Genomic DNA, 21,188 nt, shown 5'->3' with positions numbered 1-21,188 from the left:
GAAGGAAGGAAGGAAGGAAGGAAGGAAGGAAGGAAGGAAGGAAGGAAAGGAATAATAGCATGCTTCAGTCTGTATTCAGACAGTATCAGTTCTTTCTCTGAAGGTGGATAGCATGCTTCATCATGAGTCCTTTGGGATTATCTTGGATCATTGTATTGCTGAGAATAGCTAAGTCATTCACAATTCTTCACTGTAGGGTATTGCTGTTACTTTGTACAATGTTCTCCTGGTTCCACTCACTTCACTTTGCATTAGCAAGTCTTTCCAGGTTTTTCTGAAATCATCCTGTTGTCATTTCTTATAGCACAATACTAATTCATCACAATCACAGCTTGTTTAGCCATTCCTAAATTGATAAGCATTCTCTCAATTTCTAATTCTTAACTAACACAAAAAGAGCCAGCATGATTGACTATTGAAACATTTCATATTTAAGTTGTCAGCTTAGTTGTATATGACAAGATTAAAACCAACTATTTTGGCAAATCACTGAACATCCTGAGGGAAAGTCTGATTTTATCATGTGTGCTGATTATTTCCTGAGAAAATTAGGTACAGGACTTAGGACTTCAGTGTAAAAAATTAATTTCTAGAATTGCAATGTCTTGGGGCTCACTGTAGAAATGAATAAATACGTTAAGTATGTATCTATGTTCAACCTTAATGAAGAAACTTCTCTCTTTGCCTTTAAACAATGCAAAATTCAATTATCTAGACAAGAGAAATTAGAAGAGTATCTATGAACAAAACCTAGTTTAATAAGACATGGGAAGTTATGATATAAGATGAATATAAAATAATAAATAAAATAAAAACATCTGCATGCCTAAAGTGCCATAGCTATTTCTTAAAATGTGGATGCCCTTTAAAAAATGTTATCACCAATGAAAAAACAACTACATAAGACCAGGATGTTTAAAGGTAATCTATATCCTATTAACTTGCTATAGGGCAGTGTAAACAAGGGGATGCTTAAAGATGAAAAGACTACGGAAGATGGAGAGACAAAGACTAAGAACTTAACAACTTTAACATACACTATATTAGGCTAACTTAGGCAAGCAGACAATTAACATTTAAGTTCTTACCATGTGCCAGGATCAGAGCTAAACACCAGGGAGGCAAATCTAAGCAAAAATAAAGACAGTTCCTACCCTCAAGGGACTTATATTCTAACGGGGAAGAAAATACATAAAAGAGAATTTAAAAGTGGGGGGGGAGAGATATATTTGTGGGAAGAGGGTGGCTAAGTGAGAAAGTCAGAAGCACAGACATGAGGGGAATGAAACACTGCAGTCCCAAGCCCCTATTCAAAATGGAGGCCCTGGAAAGAATTCACTGGTAGGAAAGGGGAAGTATGATATAAGAAGTGTGGTAAGAATTGTACAGACCTAGATTAGGACTCTCTTCTGACACATCCTGGGCTTTTGACCCTAGCTGGGTAAAACATAACTTTTCAGTGCCCAAACAACTAACACTATAATTTCAGAGAAGGTGCCAATATGCACTAATAAAAGAGTTTGTTCACAGCAAGGTTTCTATACTGATAAAACTTCAGGTCAGGTTTTAAAAAATGTACAATAATTGTTCAAAAATCTCCAGATAAAGCAATTTCCCTTGCATATTTTTGTTTTGCTATGATGTCACCTTTTTTCTTAGTGAAGAAAAAAATCCCCACAAGTATATATATTTTTTGAAGTGGCTATTGATCCAAAAAGATTCTTGATTTTACTGTCTTATTTTATAGATGTCACTGACCACCAATTCATAATGTAGAGAAGGAAAGTCTGTAGGGCAATTTCTAGGTAGGTCAAGGCTTCTCATTTCAATGCTAGGCCCAAAGTTCAAGCAAGTAGAATAAACCCCCTATTTCAGGAAAGTATTCTCATGAGGGAGAAACATTAGTGGGGGTGTTTTGGAAGTGGTGAGAAATTGAAGGGAAGAGAAGTGTTGGGAGAATGTCAGAATTGCAACTGGAAAGGGGAGGGCATGGACAAAAGGAATATTTTCAAGTTGGCGCTTGGGAGGTAGGGTGAATATGTTCACTGGAATCAGTTCAAAAGAATCTCATTGTCCCAAGGATTATCTGTTTTTAATAAGTATTAATTAATAATGTTTCTGTTACTCCAGTGAAGTTCTACTTAGGCTTGTCATCACAGCTTGACAATGACCTTGGGTTCTTGGAGGCTCTGATAGTGGTACATAGCCTCTGGCAAGTCTTACCAAACTAGAAAGTCTTAGAAATGGGCAAGTGGAAGCTAATTACTTCATGAGACTTAAACAAACAAACAAAAACAAAACAAAAGTCAACAAGAATGCAAAAATAAAAGGAAATGTGAAATATCTCTTTGGAAAAACAACTTACCTGGAAAATAGATCCAGGAAAGATGAATTATTGGACTACCTGACAGCCATTATCAAAAAAAAGAGCCTAGACATCATCTTTAAAACATCATCATCAAGGAAAACTGCCTTAATATCCTAGATGAAGAGGATAAATGAAAGAATTCATTTGTCACCTCCTGAAAGAGATCTCAGATGAAAACTCCCAGGAATATGATAGTCTAATTTCAAACCTCCTAAGTCAAGGAAGAAGTATTGAAAACAACCAGAAAGAAACAATTAAAATATGGAGCTACAGTCATGATCACACAAGATTTAGCAAACTCCATGTGAAAGGCATGGAGGGCTTGGAATATGATATTCTAGAAGGCAAAGGAACTAGGATTCTAACCAAGAACAACCTACCCAGCAGAACTGAGTATAATCCTTTAGGAGGAAAATGGATATTTAATGAAATAGAGGACTTTCAACATTCCTGATGAAATGACAGAAAATTTGGTTTTCAGATTCAAGACTTAAGAAAAATATAAAAAGGTAAAAAGAAAGAGTAATCATAAGGGACTGAATAAAGTTAAATTGTTTATATTCCTATGTGGAAAAATGATACATATAATTCCTAAGAACTTTATCATTATTAGGGCAGTTAGAAAGAGTCTGCATAGACAGAAGGCATGGATGTGAGTCACTTATGTTGGAATGATCTCCAGAAGAAAAAATAGTAAGAATGAGAAAAAATGGATGCACTGGGAGAAGGAAGAAGGTCAACTGGGAAAAATTGTCTCATATGTAAGAGGTGTGTCTCATATTAAAATTGTCTCATATAAAAACAGCTTTTATAGTAGAGAGGAAAATGGTGCAATGGCAGGCAATGATTGAACCTCCCTCTCATCAGAAATGTTTCAAGCTATGCTCAATGGCTATAAAACTGCATACTCTTTGATTCAGCAATACCACTATTAGTTCTGTATCTCAAAGAGATCATAAAAAAGAAGGACCCACATGTACAAAAATATTTATAGCAGTTCTTTTTGTGATGTCAAAGAATTGGAAATGAAGGGGATGTTCATCAATTGGGGAATGACTGAACAAGCTGTGGCATGTGATTTTGATGGAATACTATCGTGCTAGAAAAAATAACAAGGGTGGTTTCAGAAAAATATGGCAAGACCTATTTGAACTGATACAAAAAATGAAGTGAGAAGCACTAAGAAATCATTATGCACAGTAACAGCAATATTACAATGATGATCAACAATAAAAGACTTGGTTATTCTAATCAATACAGCAATCCAAGACAATTGCAAAGGACTCATGATGGAAAAAAAAAAGTCACATCCAGAGAGGGAACTGATGAACTCTGAGTATATATTGAAATATAATTTTCTTCCTTTCACATTTTTTTGCTGTTTTGTATGATATGACTAATATGGAAATATATTTTGCATGATTCCACATGTATGACTGATATATTATTTGCCTTCTCAGTGGGTAGGGGAGCAGTGGATGAGAGGGAGAGACTCTAGAAATTAAAATTTTAAAAGGAAAAAAAACACAGTTTAGAATAAATAAATAATATATTCAAACTAGAATGTCTCCAAGTGTGGGAATGGTGATGTCCTCTAAGGACCAGCCTAGCTACATTTATCAAGGGTAATCATCAGAAGGTGGCCCTAAGAGCATGTGTTTTGTTTTGTCCATAACAACTCATGAAGATGCCTGCTAGGTTGTAGAGGATTTGTAATTCTTGTTGGTGTATAGAGTGCCCTACCTGTTGAAGGCAGATAGATCTTTTGAAGCATCAAAAATAGTCTAGCTTCTATTAAAGTTTCTTTTTTTTTTCTAGAGTTCCCTAAAGGACTGTTGCTTAATATGTGGTGCAATGTGCAGCTAACATGCTCGTTTTTTGTTTGTTTTTGTTTTTTAATAACATTGTCTTCTGGCTCTTCTCTGGAGGAACCCCACCAGGCTGGGCTACCTCTCAGCCAGAGCAGCTAGACAACGCCAGAGGACCAGCATGGAGTTCTGAGGTGACCTTCACCCTGCCAGACATTGTGTTCTCCTTCTGCTTTGTCTTCATACCCAAACAGTTCTACGCAGAGGGGCTGACCATGCACAACCTACTGTTCGGCTGCCTGGACATCAAGGACATGGTTTTTGTCCAATGCCACCAGTGCAGGACCAGGGTCACCATGATTGTCCATCCCCTGGTGCCTTGGAGGGTGTGAAAAACATCTCTGTAGTATTTCAACCAGGCCCCCAAAGACTGGAAGCTGTTTCTTATACTTTCGGTCTCTTTCCCCACCACCACTTACACCATCAATTACTACTGATCCCAAAACACATGGGACCCCCACAGCTAGCCAGAACTCTGGCACTCCATGCCCTTCCTCAGTCCAGTTGGCGAGTAGTGGCATCTTTCTTCAACACAGAGTTCGGATACATTGACAAGTTTGCCAAGGGGGCTCCTGGTGTCCAGGTGATTGTGACCAAACACCTGGGTGATGAAGGTGACCACATGTGGCCATACCTGGTGACATCCAGGTGGCTCAGCAGCAGGACGTCTATGGACGGTGACAGACAAATGCCAGGATAAGCTCTCTCCAGACTCCAATCTGCCCGTCCACTTTCTTAACATCTGAGTGGTCATCGTCAATCACTTCCTCAAAGTATTTGACATTTGGCTGAATTCTACAGAATATGATGAGCCCTGTGAGAAACCCCGTTCCCCTGTGCACAGTGCCGCCCACGTGGTAATCCACCAGAGTCTCTGTGACTTGTTTTTGGAAACATTTTCATCCTTCCTGGAAATCAATTCACCTTGATTCCATTCCCAGCAACCAAGGAGCTGAAGGCCCACATTGGCTACATGCAGATAAAGTGCCAACATTAAGCTGGTGAAGAACTGCCAAGAATCGGACCAAGGCAAGTGCCAGCAGTGTTACTGCCTCCCCAAGTGGTGTCTGACATACATGGTGGAGTGGTTCACCAGCTGCCAGGACCAGGATCAGCAGCACCCAGAGACCTGGCTCTCCAGCCAAATGCCTTACCCCACCGGCAGGGCCAAATTCTGCATTCTGGATGTTGGCATCATCCATTGACCTTCCTTGAGCAAGGATGTGCTCCTGGGGTCAGCTCCTGTGGGTGAGCAGTTTTTGAACTCTTTGGCAAAGGCCCATCTCATTATTGCCATCCCCCTTCTGTTTGGGAACTCGTCAAACCTCAGCATTTCCTCCTCTAAGCTCCTCCAGCCTGTCCTTTCCCTCCAAACACCAGCTCTTCTCTGGAGGTTGCTCATTTCACCTTCTTCCCAAATAAAGGGAGGGAGGAGAGGCAGGGCATGGCTTTAACTTCCAGACTTTGAAAGGAAGATGTGACGCCTTAACCCTGCCCCTGCCCTCTCTCTCTCTCTCTCCACACTTCATACGTAGTGAAGGATTCTAAGGCAATTGCCCATCATCCTCTGTATCACTAAACTAGGAAAGGGCTAGTTTTTTTCATTTGTTTGTTTGTTTGAAGTAACAAGTCAGACACTCCCTGACAGGGACTGAGCTTTCCTTTACTGAAGCTGTTTTTAAAAGTTTTGTTTTTATGAATTTTTGCACAAGTACATATAATTTTCTGGGACTTCCTCACTCACATTTTGGCCCTGTACCTGCCCTCACAAATGTATAGGACAGGCATGGCTTCTAGGCCTGCACTTATCAAACTGGCATCATTTCAGTGGGAAGTTTAATTCTAGTTTCTGTTGTATGTGATCTCTGTGTGTCCTGCCCCAACCCTGTACTCCCTTCCTCTTGCCTCTCCCTTCCTATTTCTCCCATTCTTGTATTCCTTCCTACCCACATGTTTTATACCACATAATCCATTGTAGGTCACAGGGAAAGAGGGCTAAATTCTGCTAAATACAGCAAAATACAATTTCCACAGCTTCAGTAACCATAGTTTTAAATGCAACTCTTTCTGCCACCTCACCTCCAAACTACAGCTGCATAGCTCAGTCCTTTGGGTTGGCCACAGTGTTTAAAGTTGCTTCTCAGTACAGCTGTTAGGGACAGGAGCAAACACCCTAATTATCTATAATATAAAAATATACCGTAAAGGTATTCAATTTCTTTTTCCTCTAAGGAATTTTCAAGGACAAGACTAAAATCATCTCAGTAAGATACAAAAGCCTACAACTTTGGGATGAAAGCTATCTATTTCATTGCCTAAATACCAAGAAAGCTCTTCCCTTCTTTGCAAGGGATGCAGTATTTCTAGTCATGTTGATTGTTACTCCTGTTTACTCATATTAACCATGTTAGGCAATAGAAAGAGAATCCCTTAGTATAAAGGTATGAGCTCTCTCATTCCAATAAAGAGTAGGAAACAAAAAAGAAACCTTTTTTCCCCAATTACATGTTGAAACAATTTTTAATATTTTAAAAAAGTTTTGAATTCCAAATTCTATCCCTCTTTCCTCCCCTCCCTCTCCTCTTCCTTCCTTGAGATGGTAAGCAATTCGATATATATATGCAATCATGAAAAATATTTCCATATTGGTCATTTTGTACAAGAAAATTCAAATAGAAGAAGGAAGGAAAGAAGGAAGGAAAGAAGAAAGAAATAAAGAAAAGAAAGATAGCATGCTTCAGTCTGCATTCAGACAGTATCAGTTTTTTCTCTGGAGGCAGATAACATGCTTCATCATGAATCCTTTGGGATTGTCTTGGATCACTGTATTGCCAAGAAGAATGCTAAGACGTTCACACTTCCTCACTGTACAATATTGCTATTACTGTGTACAATATTCTCCTAGTTCTGTTCACTTCACTTTTCATCAGTTCATATATGTTGTTCCAGGTTTTTCTGAAATCATTCTGCTTGTCATTTCTTATCCCACAATAATATTCCATTACAATCATATACCACAGCTTATTTAACCATTCCCCAATTGATAAGCATCCTTTTGATTTCCAGTTCTTAGCCACCACAAAAAGAGCTGCTATAAATATTTTTGTACAAATAGGTATTTACCCTTTTTTTGGAATGTCTTTGGGATACAGACCTAATAGTGGTATTTCTGGATCAAAGGGTATGCACAGTTTATAACACTTTGGGCATAGTTCCAAATTGTTCTCCAGCATGGTTAGGTCAGTTTACCACTCCACCAACAGTGCATTAGTATCCCAGTTTTCCCACATCCCCTCCAACATTGATCATTTTTCTTTTTTTTCCCCTCATATTTGTCAATCTGATAGGTGTGGGATGATACCGCGGAGTTGTTTTCATTTGCATTTCTCTCCTCAATAGTGATTTGGAGCATTTTTTTTTTCATAATATTATATACAGCTTTGATTTCTTTGTTTGAAAACTACCTTTTCCTGTCTTTTGTCCATTTATCAACTGGGGAATGATTTGCATTTTTATAAATTTGACTCAGTCCTCATTTGAAGAAATAGGGCCTTTATCAGAGATATTTGTTGCAAACTGCCCGCCAACACCACCCCAGTTTTCTGCTTTCCTTTTAATTTGGGTTGCATTGTATACCCATATTTCTTGATCCTTACTAGTATAACAGTTCCATGTAGTTGAAAAGGAACTGGAATGAGAATCAGGAGGACTTGTTTCTAGTCTCAGCCATGCTACTACCAAACCAGTGGCTAGCTGGGGGTGCAGTGGTGAAAAGTGCTGGAGCTGGAGTCAGAATGACCTGAGTTAGAATCCTGTCTGAGGTACTTATTAATTACGTGACCCTAGGTAAGTCACTTTATCTCTCTCTGTGTCAATTTCCTTAAGTAAAAAAATGGGAAAGTTAGATTAGATGATAGCCTAGGTCTCTTGCATCTCTAAATCTATTATCTTATAGTCTTCTAATGAGCTCTTTGAGTTTTTTTTTTTTTAAGAAAAAGACTGTCTGGAATCCTATTGAAGTTATATCTGTTCTGGTTACGATGTTGAATTAGACACTTGTTAAGGTTCCTTCCAATTCCAAAATCCCATGATCCACATTAGTAAAAGGCCAGGACATTTCTGTTATGGAGAATAATATTAGAAGAGGAATTGGAAAGAGGAGGGTGATATCCAGACCTAGGTTTCAATTGCTGTGGGGAACTCCCATTATGAAAACTCCTTCCACCTATGCTGATCATATTTGTAACTCAAATTCTTAGATGTGATGCCTGAAACATTGACAGGTTAAATAATTTGCCCAGGGTCAGTCATTCAGTCAGTCAATGAGCATTCATTAAACTCCTATTATGTACCAGGCAAGGTCACACAACTAGTATGTATCAAAAACAGGGCTTGAATATAGATCTTTCTGACTCCAAGACCAGGTCTCCATGCCACACTGCTTCATGGAAAATATGGTAATACACAAGATGAAAATAATTGAAGAATATGGTGGACAGCTTTGTGAAAATACCACATTGAAAAGAAGTGGATTATAGGAGAATCTTATTAGTTTATAATCTATACTCACAATTATATAGTCAAAAGTTGAGATCCCTCTGTTAGCACTAGAAAAAGGTATTTCAGCCTGACATCATTCCCAAGGTGAGCAAGGGGATGTTGTTATAAGGAACTGTGAAGGGATGCTAAGTGGGAATTTGGAATTGTGGTCGTTGGAAGTTTCCTCCAAGGACTAGTCAAGTTGATAGTATTTCAGAGAGCTGGGGAGAATAGATAAGCTCAGAAATGTCCATAGCAAAATAATTCAGTAAGACAATGGCATCTCTTTTACACATTTCTCAACTCTGTACTCATCAGACTTCCCTTTGCTAATTGCACCTCTCCATCAATTATTAAATGCTTTCATTCTCTACCAAAAAAAAAATATTTGCCTCTTTGGGATTAAGGAAATCATCATCATCATAATGGATAACTCTCCAAGGACTTGAATTTCATTGGTGTGGGAATGCCCTGCATTGTTAAAGAATTACCAGAGATTTAGAAAGGTTAAGGGATTTGTCCATGGTCAAACAGGCTGCCATAGCATAGAAGATATTGGGTTTAATCAAGAAGGGCTGGGTTCAAATCCCACTATAGATTCTTGCTAGCTATGTGACCCTAGGCAAGTTCCTTAATCTTTATGGGACTCAATGTTCTTATCTATAAAATAAGAGGTTTTCAAGAGAAAACTGTTACAATGGAGAGGAAGAGCAGAAAGGTGAAAGGGAATGTGTCAACCTTACTCTTATTGGATTTGGCTTAAGGGGGGAATAACATACACATTCAATTGGGTATCTTATGCTACAGGAAAGTAGGGGGGAAGGAGATAAGAGATGGGATAATAGAAGGGAGGGCAGATTGGGGAAGAGGGTATTTAGAAGCAAACACTTTTGAAAAGGGACAGGATCAAAGGAGAAAATAGAATAAATGGGGGTGGGGCAGGATAGGATAGAGGGAAATATAGTTATTCTTTCACAATATAACTACTAGGGAAGTGTTTTGCATAACTATACGTGTACAACCTATATTGAAATGCTTGTCTTCCCAGTGGGGGGTGAGGAAAGAAGAAGGGAAAGAATCTGGAAATCAAAGTTTTAAAAACAAATGTTAAAAATTGTTTCTTACATGCAACCAGGAAATAAGATATATAGGCACTGGGCTATAGAAATCCATCTTGCCATACAAGAAAGTAAGGGGGAGATGGGGAAGTATATAAGAGAGAACATATTGGTGGAAGGAGTATTCAGTATGCTTGCTATCTTGGGGTGGGTGTAGGGAAGAGACAGGGAGAAAATTTGTAACTCAAAATCTTGTGGAAATGAATGTTGAAAACTAAAATAATTAATTAATTAAAAACAATTTTTTAAAATTTTAGAAAAGAGAGGTTTGGACCCCAGGATCTTTAAGACCCCTTCAGCTCTAAATCTATGGTCCCACAAATATCAGAGGTAGCATTTAAACCCAGCTCTTCCTTACTCTTTAAATATCTTTTAATTTATAATAGATAACCCTCATACCTTAAGTGATCTTCAGTGCTTCTTAAAGTCTGGGTTGTGACCCTATATGGGGTTATGAAAAATTTGTCAACAGATAAAGGTTTCTGAATACACAATAACCAAAAATTAATTAAAAATCAAATGTGTAAAGAATCTGAAGTGTTTCCGGCAGTGCTTATCTGTGTTGCATTGAACAACTTCATTGCAGCCTTGGTTCCGAACACAAAGCATGGCACTTTGCACTGTTCGTGCCCTCAGGCCATGCAATGCCAACCAACACAGTCAACAGGAAAAAGGGTCCAGAGTGGGAAAAGTGTAAGGACCCCTGAAAACCTGTCCTTATCTGTAAAAATGAGGATATTGAATTCAATTCTACAAGCATCTTTTAAGTGCTTACTATGTGCCAGGCACTGTGCAAGGTGTTGGGAACATAAAGACAAAATGAAATATCCCTTGCCCTTAAGAAGGTTGCATTCTAGTGGGAGAAAACAACATACACACCAGTAAGTGGAAAATTCCTTTTCTTGAGGATTCTCTTATGGCATCTTCTGCATATGAAATGTCATATTTGTACCCTTTTATCTTAGAGTCGGACATGGGTTCTATCCATATTGTATACCTTAGCATAGAGGGAGTAGTTATTTTGATTTGCCAAAATCAGTCCACTTCAACTATTTGAGACAACTGTACATTGCCAGTTAACATAACTGAACATGTTTTAAAACCCTTTCTATAAGCAACCTTAATGAGTCTGATTTATGATGTCAGATCTCTCTCTCTTTATCAGTTTTCCTCTAATGCAATTGCAGAAATCCTCATAGTTACTTATAAGCCATGCCCCTTTCACTTCTATTCAGAATGGGCACATTGTTTACAAAAAATGATTAAGCAAACAGATGTAGATGTGACCTAGTCACTGAATTACACTTCATGATCCACAGACTGGTGCATTCTCCCTGACAAACTGTCTCACTGACATATGTTCTTGGTTATAAGTGGGTAGAGGTGGTTTATCTCATATACTTTCCTACTTTTGGAGAAGGAATGAGTATATGTTCCAGTGAAAGTGGGCCAAGAGTTGACATCTTCCTTTAGGAAAGATGGCATGTCTTTATATATTTATTTTTCCTGTTTGTTTTTGTGAGGATGACATTGAAGAAAAGACATACTGAAATTCTGGCAAATATGGCAGTGTGAAAAGTACTAGTCAAACTCAAATCACTCTAGAACCACATCAGGAACAATGCATCTACGTGAAATAATCATGAGTTAATTCTGAGAAACTTACATAGTTTCTGCCACAGGAACCCCTGCACCTCTGAGCCATCCAGTTCAAAGACAAGAAGTAAGGCCTGGTTTCAGCTCCACATCATAAGACAGGACTTTAACAAGGAGCAGATTCTGACCCAAACTCTGGGTGACAGGTCAGTTCTACAGTGGTAAGTGGAGCCTGGCATTCACTATTCCATCTAAAAATGTTTCAGGAGATATGGATCAGAGAATATCTTCTCTACCTTAGTATCCTCATCCAGGGCTGTGGGAATGTAGCAGCAAGCACCCTGGAGTCCCTAGGGTGGCTGCTCACGCAGGTTCTTGGATCTGCTTTGATAAAGGAAAGCAACTCAAAATGGGTTAACAAGCTTACTTTAATCAGTCAGACATATATCATTTACCTTGTTCAGGGGAAAAGGTCAGCACCCCGAACTTCAGAATATACAGACAATTATCAAGACAGAAACAGATCAAGTACACAGCTTTCCAAACTGTGCAACCATTACATCCATACCAAACAACATCTGGGTTTCAAAGCCGGGGGGCTCTGGACAACGGCTAGCCCAGAGTTTCATCAAATCACAGAACACTTCTCAAAGTGAGCCCCAAAACAAAGCTACACATCAGGGCTTATATAGCCTCCTGGCTCAGAGAATGTAACAACCTTTTGGACCCACTGGCCAATCAAAAAGTACCTAATGAAAAACAAGCCTCCCACCCCAGGCTTCAGGTGCACTTTAGCCTAGGGGCAGGGAAGATCTTCCAAATTTGCATTCCCATTACTGGGAAGGAGCCCCAGTAAATTGGAAAGTCTCGCGGAAGGCTGTTGATGAGGGTAGTCCAAGGCTTTGTTCAACCAGGCTATACACTGCTGTAGCAAAGGAAGAAAGACCACCACAAACAATCAACTATTCCAGTTAATTGTGTGGAAGGGAACAAGACATAGTTTTTAGGATCCTAGGCTCAATCACACCATTCAGAACCACAACATCCTCTTCATTATCTCAGAGAAAGACTGCCAGAGGAGTGAAAGCTAATAAAATATATCAGTCAGGCTTCTAGGTTGCTCTGTTTCAAACCTAGGAAATGAAAGCTCATTGTGGTTGCTTGTAGCCATTCAGTCCTGCTTCAGAACCTTCACTCAAAGACAGGAGTAACAATATCACTAGCAGATACAGATCCAAGAGATAAGTTTTCTGAATAGCAAGAAAAGAAAATTTGCATGCCTTCTCTGTCAGGGAGGCTGAAGCAAACAGAAGAAAACTATCAATGTAGTGAAGAAATATTATAGCTTAAGAGAAACCAAAAGTAAAATTCTGAAAGAATAAAATAATTCTACAATGATTACAAGTAGAACTCCATAAAAAGAATGGGTTGACCACAATAACTCCAAGAATAGATGTTTAAAAACCCACCAAAGTAAAGGTCTTATGGGATTTAAAAGTGGAAATTAAAGTTCTCAAAGAAGAACATGGAAGGAGAATAAAGTGTTGAGAATAGAATATGCAAAACCTTACCCAAATAGTCCACACCATCAAAAACAGAATGAAACAAAGAAAACTCAAAAAATTAAATTAATATTTAAAGTAAAAAGTCTGAAAAATAGAACATTTCAGGTATCTATTTTTAAAAAAAATTTAACTTAGAAAACATTGTGATATGGATAACTTAAGAATCATTGGGCTTCCTGAAAATGTGGATCCTATATTATCAAAAATCATGAAGGAATATTTCCCAGAATTATTGGAACCAGCCCAAAGTGAAAAAAACCCACATATCACCATCTGAAAGAAACTCCATTAAAGACAGCAAGAAATGGGATGGCAAAATTATAGAGCTCATAGATCCAAGAAAAAGAAATACTGCAGCATGGAAGAACACAGAAAACAAGTGCTAAGGAATAGCAGTATCATACAAGATCACACCACAACACAAGAAAAGAAAGGAAAGCTTAGATTGCTATATAACAAAAGGTAAAAGAAAAGGCCAACCAAGAATAATTTATCCTATAAGGCTAAACTTAATATCATAGGTAAAATGTTGACCTTTAATAGGATCAATGACTTGTAAGCATAGCTCTTAAGAAATAAGAGTTGAATAGAAATTTTGAAATCCAAATTCTGTAGGCAAAAGAAACATAGAAAGGCAAATGTTTGAGTGCCTTGAAAGAACTAAGTTATGATAAAATAATAGATTTAAAGTTGTATTGAAACTTAGAAGTCATTTAATTCATCCATCTCAAATTATAAATGAAGAAACTTAATCCCAGACCAGTAAAGTGACTTGACTAAAGTGCCAGAAGTAGCAAATATTCAAACAAATGTTCTTTAATTCCAAATCTAGCATTTTTTTCTTACTGTCACACTCTGCCACAAATGCTTGCATCCTAAAAGTAGTAGAAGAGACTATTGTCCCTCCAGAATCCCATAATCTTCAAAATTCAAGGCTGGAACAAAGAAAGACAAACTCTAGCTCTGAATGATTTTCCCCCTTGTTGTTATTGTCGTAAAGTGAGAAAAGAAGAGTCAGGAAAAGAAATCACTAGTGAAAATAATGAGGTGATGGGAGGAACTAACTCTTTCACATAATTTTAGTATTAAAGAGAAAGGATGATATGAGCTTGGAGCTTAGTGTAGAGGGAGCAAACATCTCATGGCCCATAATTTTATCTGAATCAGACAAGGAGGGAAAAAGGGTATAGTGGAGAAATGCAAAAGACTAAATAGAGAACTGGGCAGGGATAGGAAGAACAAAGAATGGGACTTAGAGAGGGTAGAGTGGGGAAAGAAACAGTCACAAGCAAAACAAATTTTAATTATGGAGGGCTACTTAAGAAATAGGAATTAAAAGGAGAGAGAGGGGGCGGGGAGGGGAGAGAATACAAGACGCAGGGATCTGGGCCTGGGCTGAATTATATAAGGAGGTATGGATTATGATCACATGGTTCCAACTATAAATTACAAAAGTTAAATTTTATTCCTTTTTTCCTTAGCTATTTTTCCTTGTAAGCTTTGAAGACAAGGAGAGAGAATGGGATACAACAAAATGAAAAACAAGTCATAACTGTTAGTATGAATGGGTTGAACTCACCCATGAAAGAAAGGAGAATGGCAGAATCAGTCAGAAAGCAAATTCTAACACTGATTTTAAAGAAATGAAGCTAAAACATAAAAAGTCGCTAAGCCTTAAATGAGGGGCTGGATTAGAATGTATTTTGCTTCAAGTGAATTTTTAAAAGCAGTAGCATAATTATGATCTCAGTCAAGAGAATTATAAAAACAGACCTGATTATAAGAGGTAACCAGGGAAACTACATTCTGATTAAAAATCAATATATTAACATATGTATACTTACTGGCAAAATATAATGGAAAGAATGATAGGTTTTTAATCATAGAACCATATCCTGACCTTTCTACTTAGTCTCCATGTGATTTTGGGAAAGTCACAGTTTCTCTGGGCCTCATTTTTCTCATCTGTAAAAAAAAAAAAAGGTTGAACTACATGATCTCTAAGGTTTCTTATACCTTTAAATCAGTATCTCTGTTTAATTCTTATTCTGGTCTATGAACTTAAAGGAAAAGCAATAAAATTAAAAGAAAAAATAATAAAACAATAATTGTTTAGGATTTCAATGTACCCCATTTCATATCTAGAATAAAACTACAAAGAAATTGATCAGAAATACAAACAAGAAAGAAGCTAAGGAACTGAACGGAATTTAATTTTTTAAAATTGTTTTCAGGTTTGTTGATTTCTTTTTTTATAGTATTTTATTTTTTCCCAATTACATTTCAAGACAAGTTTTATCATTCATTTTTACAAGACTGAATTCAAAATTTTTCTCCCTCCCCTCTTCCTAAAATGACAGGCAATTCAATATAGGTTATACAAGTGCTATCATGTAAAACATATTTCCATATTAGTCACATCTGTGAAAAAAGAAATAGATCAAAATGGGAAAAAATGCAAAAAAGGATAAAATAAGTGAAAAAAGTATGTTTCCATCTGCATTCAGAGTCCATCAGTTCTTTATCTGGATGTGGATAACATTTTCCTTTGTGAATCTTTTGTACTTGTCTTAAATCATTGTGTTGCTGAGAAGAGCTGCGTCATTCATAATTGACCATCACACAGTGTTGCTGATACTATGTGCAATGTTTTCCTGGTTCAGCTCATTTCACTTTGTATCAGTTCATACAAATCTTTCTTTTCCCTTTTTAAGCTTCTCTTGGGTCTTGATTTTGGAGATTATTTTTTTTTGTTTAGTTGTTGAGTTCTGTTCTTCTCCTTATGAAAGTTTGAAATCCTTCTATTTCATTGAATGACTATTTTGTCCCTTGAAGTATTATATTTAATTTCACTGAGCAGGTGAGTCTTGGTTGTAGTTCTAGCTCCTTTGCTTTCTGGAATAACATGTTCTATGACCTCACATCCTTTAATGTTGCAGCTGCTAAGTCCCATGTAATCCTGATTGTGGCTCCCCAATATTTCTTTCTGTCTACTTAAAGTACTTTTCCTTTATCTGATAGTCTGATAGTTTTAAAATTTAGCTATAGTGCTTCTTGGAGTTTGTTTGGCTTTTGTTTTTTTTTTTGGTATCTCTTTCCCAAGGTGATTGGTGTAATCTTTCAGTGCCTATTTTGCCCTCTGGTTCCAGGATATCAGGGCAATTTTCCTTTATGATTTCTTGAAAGATATTGTCCAGGTCCTCCTTTTGATTATGGCTTTTAGGTAGTTCAATAATTCTGACATTGCCTCTCCTGGATCTATTTTCGAAGAGAGTTGTTTTTCTAATGAAATATTTTACATTTTCTTCTATTTTTTCATTCTTTTAAATTTGTTTGATTCTTTATGTTTCATAGAGGCATTAGCTTCCACTTACCCAATTCTAACTTTTAAGAAATTGTTTTCCTTAATTAACTTTTTTTCTTCCTTCTCCATTTGGTTAATTGTACTTTTAAAGCAGTTGTTTTCTATTTCCAAGCTGTTGAATCTTTTTTCATAATATTCTTGCATCCCATGCCATGGCCAGTCATATTGACCTTTGTCTTGCGATTGGACTTTGATGATTCTGGAAGAGAGAATGAGACTGATGACTGTGCAACTCTGCCTCACTTAAATCCAATTTACATGGGAGTCAAAAGATATCACCCATACCATTTTACTTTGACAAAAAGTGTTACTAATTAACAAAAATAAATTCATAATGAACTGTTGTGGCAAGATAAGCACTCTAGTGTACAGGTGAACTAATATAATCATTTTGGAAAACAAAATAGAATTTGCAAACAATTTGGTATTATTTGGGATTGAAATCCAAAGTAGAATTTGGAAGAAAAGTAGAATTTTTTGATTGGGGAATTGCTTAATAAGTTGTGGTTGTTGTTCAGTCATTTTTTTTTTAGGTATCTGATTTTTAATTGGAGGAAAGACTAGGGACTTCCCAAATTGGGGAGGGGGAGAGCAAACAGGTGCAAAGAGAAGGCATATTTTTGGTGATAAAAAAAAGTTTTAAATTCACTGGTAAAAAGAATTTTAAAAAAAGAAATAGAACATGCAGAAATCTCCCTTACACAGGAAGAACCCTGAATCTGTTACTTAGTTCTAAGTGTTCAGTGATACTTCTTTTTTTCCTCCACTGAGACATTCTACTCTCCAGCCTTCTAACATAGATGAGATTTTCCTCTGTCTCCCTATACCCTTTTTCTTCATTTCCTCCTTGATGCATTTCTTCCATTGAACCAGGATTCATTTCAACCACTCTTCCTGCCCTCAAGGAACCTATTCAGAAGGTTGTAAATCATGCCTTTTGTCTGTCTATCTTAGCCATGGCTGTCACCTTCTTCAGAAATGAGCGGATAGTGAGAAAGACCCTGGAGTAATGATGAACTCTTAACCAAACTTCACCAAATCTATAGAGGATTCTTACTGGCGTCGGGCATGAGCACGTTCGGGGCACAGGAGAGCGGCACCGCATCAGACTCCAAGGAGGATTTCCAGCAAGAAAAGTGGGCGCCCCTGCGCAACAACATGTGTCTGGACAGCCCACTTGCGGGGACGCGCTAATCTGGTCAGGCTAGGGTACTCATCTGGGTTACTGGGGCGATGAGCGGGGATAGAGGAAGGGCTAGGGGCTGGGGACTAAAGTAAGAAAGGGTACTACAGTGAGTAAGGGGAACTGAGGGAAAGCTAGGGGCGAAGGCTCCTCCTCCGAGGGACAAACAGGAGGTAGACTAGAGTGGACAGGCTGGAAATTTTTCGGTTGTAACGTAAATCTCTGTTAGGAGTGGGCTACCAATAGAATGTGGAGCAGTAGAATGAGGAGGAAACGTCTTGGATGTGAGAAAGAGTGGGAGGGGTTCACCTGGGGTTGGTAGATATTGGGTCACACTACACCCCCCCCCCAGCTCGTGCTCCCCCTCCCCCGTGTTCCTGCCCCAGATACAACATTTCACTCATTCCCACCCCAGTTCCACTCAGTGCTAATCCCCTGGTTCAGTTCTTTGGTGTCACCAGTGTGTAAAATAAATGTGTTCAGTCATTTCTAACTCTTAAAATGAGTCTTCCTTACTATAGGCCCAACATTTTATCTACTGTACTACCTACCTGTCCTTAAGTTGTGGTTCATAAATGTAAAATAATATTACTGCATGATAAGAAAAGGAAAATACAATGAATACAGAGACTGATAGATATATAAACTGATGCAAAGTGAAATAAGCAAAGCCAAGAAAACAATATACATAACTACAGCAATTTAACTGGAAAGAAAAACCACAAAACCATCAAACATCAACGTTGCAAGATTAAAAAGCATAAGCATATCCTCAAAGAAGAGATATGTGAGAACACCTCCCTTTACTTCTTTCCAAAGGTAAGGGATCCACAGGTATGGAATACTGAACAGATGTCAGCTTTTTAAAAATGAATTTATTGCTTTTTCAAATTTTGTTCTTTTTATTTTAAAAATTATTTATGTAGAGGGTGGCTATGTGGCACAGTGAGTAGAACACTGGCCCTGAAGCCAGGAGGACTTGGGTTCTGATTTGGCCTCAGACACTTGAAACACATACAAAAAAAAACACTAGCCATGTGACCTTGGGCAAGTCATTTAACCCCAATTGCCCTACTCTCCCCCCTCCAAAAACCAAAAAAATAATAATTTATGTAGAATGAAAATGGGAGGGAAAAATACAAAGGAAAATTTAGATGATTAAAAACAGATAACATTAAAATTTTAGTTCAAAAATAATTTGAGAAATTATAATCAAAACAACTATGAGACAATCTTATATTCAAAATTGACAAAGATGATGATAGGTAATAATAGTCTATGCTCAAAGACTTTTGGAGAGAAACACATTTAGAGTCAAGATGGCGGAGTAGAAACAGACTTCCCCGCCTGGCTTCCACCTCCTCCAATTCATGTAAAAAATGACTCTAGATTAGCTTTGGAGCTACAAAACCCACAAAATGTTAGAAAGAAACTAACCTCTCCCTGCTGAAGACAGACCAGCAGGCTGGCAGGAAGGGGCCAGCTCAGTGCTCTGGGAGCCAAGCCCAGCCCCACATCAGCTATAGGTTTTAGCCTCAGGGTGGCCTGACCAGCTGCCAGCTGGAGGAACCTCAGATCACCAGCAGCTGTGGTGGCTTCCAAAATTATCAACACATAGATGCCAAAGACAAAGTGAGAGGTCAGTGTAGACTTTGCAGGAACAGGGAATTTGGGAGTGCAAACAAGCCTTTGCTCCTGAGGCGAGAAGCAGTTGAGGCTTCACAATGTGGCTGCTTCAGAGCCCCAGGCCTGCAGATTGTAGGGGGACCAAGCAACCAGTCTGAGGGGTAATCACTCTTGCTTTCATCTGCTTGGATCTGTATTGCTGTCTAGGGTGGAGGTCCTGGGGGGCATGACTAGTTTGCCAGAGAGCATGTGGAGGCTTCAGAGAGGGCACCCAACTAATAGCTCCAGCAGCTGAGAAAACCCCAGCAATTGGGATAAAGCTCCTTTCCTAGTAGCAAAGTTCTACTGTGGCAAAAGGCTCAAAAGTCAAGTAATTGAGTGGCAACATGAGCAAGCAAAGGAAGCCTCCTATTTTGGAGACAAAAAGGATCAAAGCATGGAACAGGAGGAAGACAGCAAAATAAGAACTCCTGCACCAAAAGCTACAAAGAAAAATATGATCTGGTTACAGGACATAGAGGAGCTTAAAAAGGATTTTGAAAACCAAATAAGAGAAGTGGAGAAAAAATTGGAAAGAGAAATGAGAACGATGCAAGAAAATAATGAAATGAGAGTCAACAACCTTACTGAAGAAAATAACACCTTAGAAAATAGACTAACCTGGATGGCAAAAGAGGCTCAAAAAGGCAATGAGGAGAAGATTGCCTTAAAAAGCTGAATTTGCCAGATGGAAAAAGAATCTCAAAAGCTCACTGAAGAGAATCATTCCTTCAGAATTAGATTGGAGCAAATGGAAGCTAGTGACTTTATAAGAAATCAAGATATTATGAAACAGACCCAAACAAATGAAAAATAGAAGGCAATGTGAAATATCTCATTGGGAAAACCACTGACCTAGAAAATAGATCCAGGAGATATAATTTAAAAGTCATTGGACTAACTGAAAGCCATGATCAAAGTAAGAACGTAGAAATCATCCTTCAATAAATTCTCAAAGAAAATTGGCCTGATGTTTTAGAACCACAGGACAAAATAGAGGTTGAAAGAATCCACCAATCACCTCCTAAAAAAGATCCCAAAAAGAAAACTCCTAGGAATATTATAGCCAGGTTCTGGAGTTCCCAGATCAAGGAGAAAATATTACAAGCAGCCAGGAAGAAACAATTTGAATATTGTGGAAACACAATCAGGATAACCCATGATCTGGCAGCTTCTACACTAAGGGATCGTAGGGCTTAGAATATGATATTCTGGAGGTCAAAGGAGCTGGGATTAAAACCAAGAATCATGTACCCAGCAAAACTAAGTATCATGTTTCAGGGGAAAATATGGTCATTCAGTAGAATAGAGGACTTTCAAACATTCTTGATGAAAAAACCAGAGTTGAATAGAAAATTTGACATTCAGATATAAGAAGCAAGAGAAGTGTGAGAAGGCAAACAGGGAAAAGAAATCATAAGGAACTTATCAAAGTTGAACTGTTTATATTCCTACATGGAAAAACAATAATTGTAACTTATGAAACTTTTCTCAGTATGAGAATGGTTGAAGGGAATAGAAATGTGTGTGTATGTATGTATGTATACATGCATATATATGTCAATATAGGGGGATATATGGGCATATGAATATATATGTTTGTATATATGTGTACAGGTATACATTGACAGAGGGCACAAGACCAATTGAATAGGAAGGAATGATACTTAAAAGGTGAGAGAGGCATATAATGAGAAGAGATGGCAAGAGACAGAATGGGGTAAATTATCTCATATAGAAGAGGCAAGGGAAAACTGTTACAATGGAGGGGAATAACAGGAAGGCAAAAGGGAATGAGTCAACCTTATTCTCCTTGAGTTTGGCTTAGGGAGGTAATGAAATACACACTAAATAGGGTATCTCACCCTACAGGAGAGTAGGGGGGAAGGGGATGAGAGGGGGGATAATAGAAGGGAGGGCAA

At 38.0% G+C, this 21,188-nt stretch overlaps 1 protein-coding gene and 1 pseudogene across 1 annotated transcript in view; one reads left to right on the top strand and one right to left on the bottom strand.

Moving 5' to 3' along the window:
* Nucleotides 1-21,188, bottom strand: part of F13A1 (coagulation factor XIII A chain) — a 407,127-nt gene that overhangs the window by 240,748 nt on the left and 145,191 nt on the right. The window lies entirely within an intron of this gene.
* Nucleotides 4,236-5,441, top strand: LOC138173473 (E3 ubiquitin-protein ligase TM129-like; annotated as a pseudogene).

The sequence above is a fragment of the Petaurus breviceps genome, unplaced genomic scaffold, assembly GCF_028583685.1.
Source record: "Petaurus breviceps papuanus isolate PSGF00001 unplaced genomic scaffold, PetGlider_PUasm1.0 582, whole genome shotgun sequence".
NCBI classification, from domain to species: Eukaryota; Metazoa; Chordata; class Mammalia; order Diprotodontia; family Petauridae; genus Petaurus; species Petaurus breviceps.
This window is presented reverse-complemented; position numbering and strand designations above follow the sequence as displayed.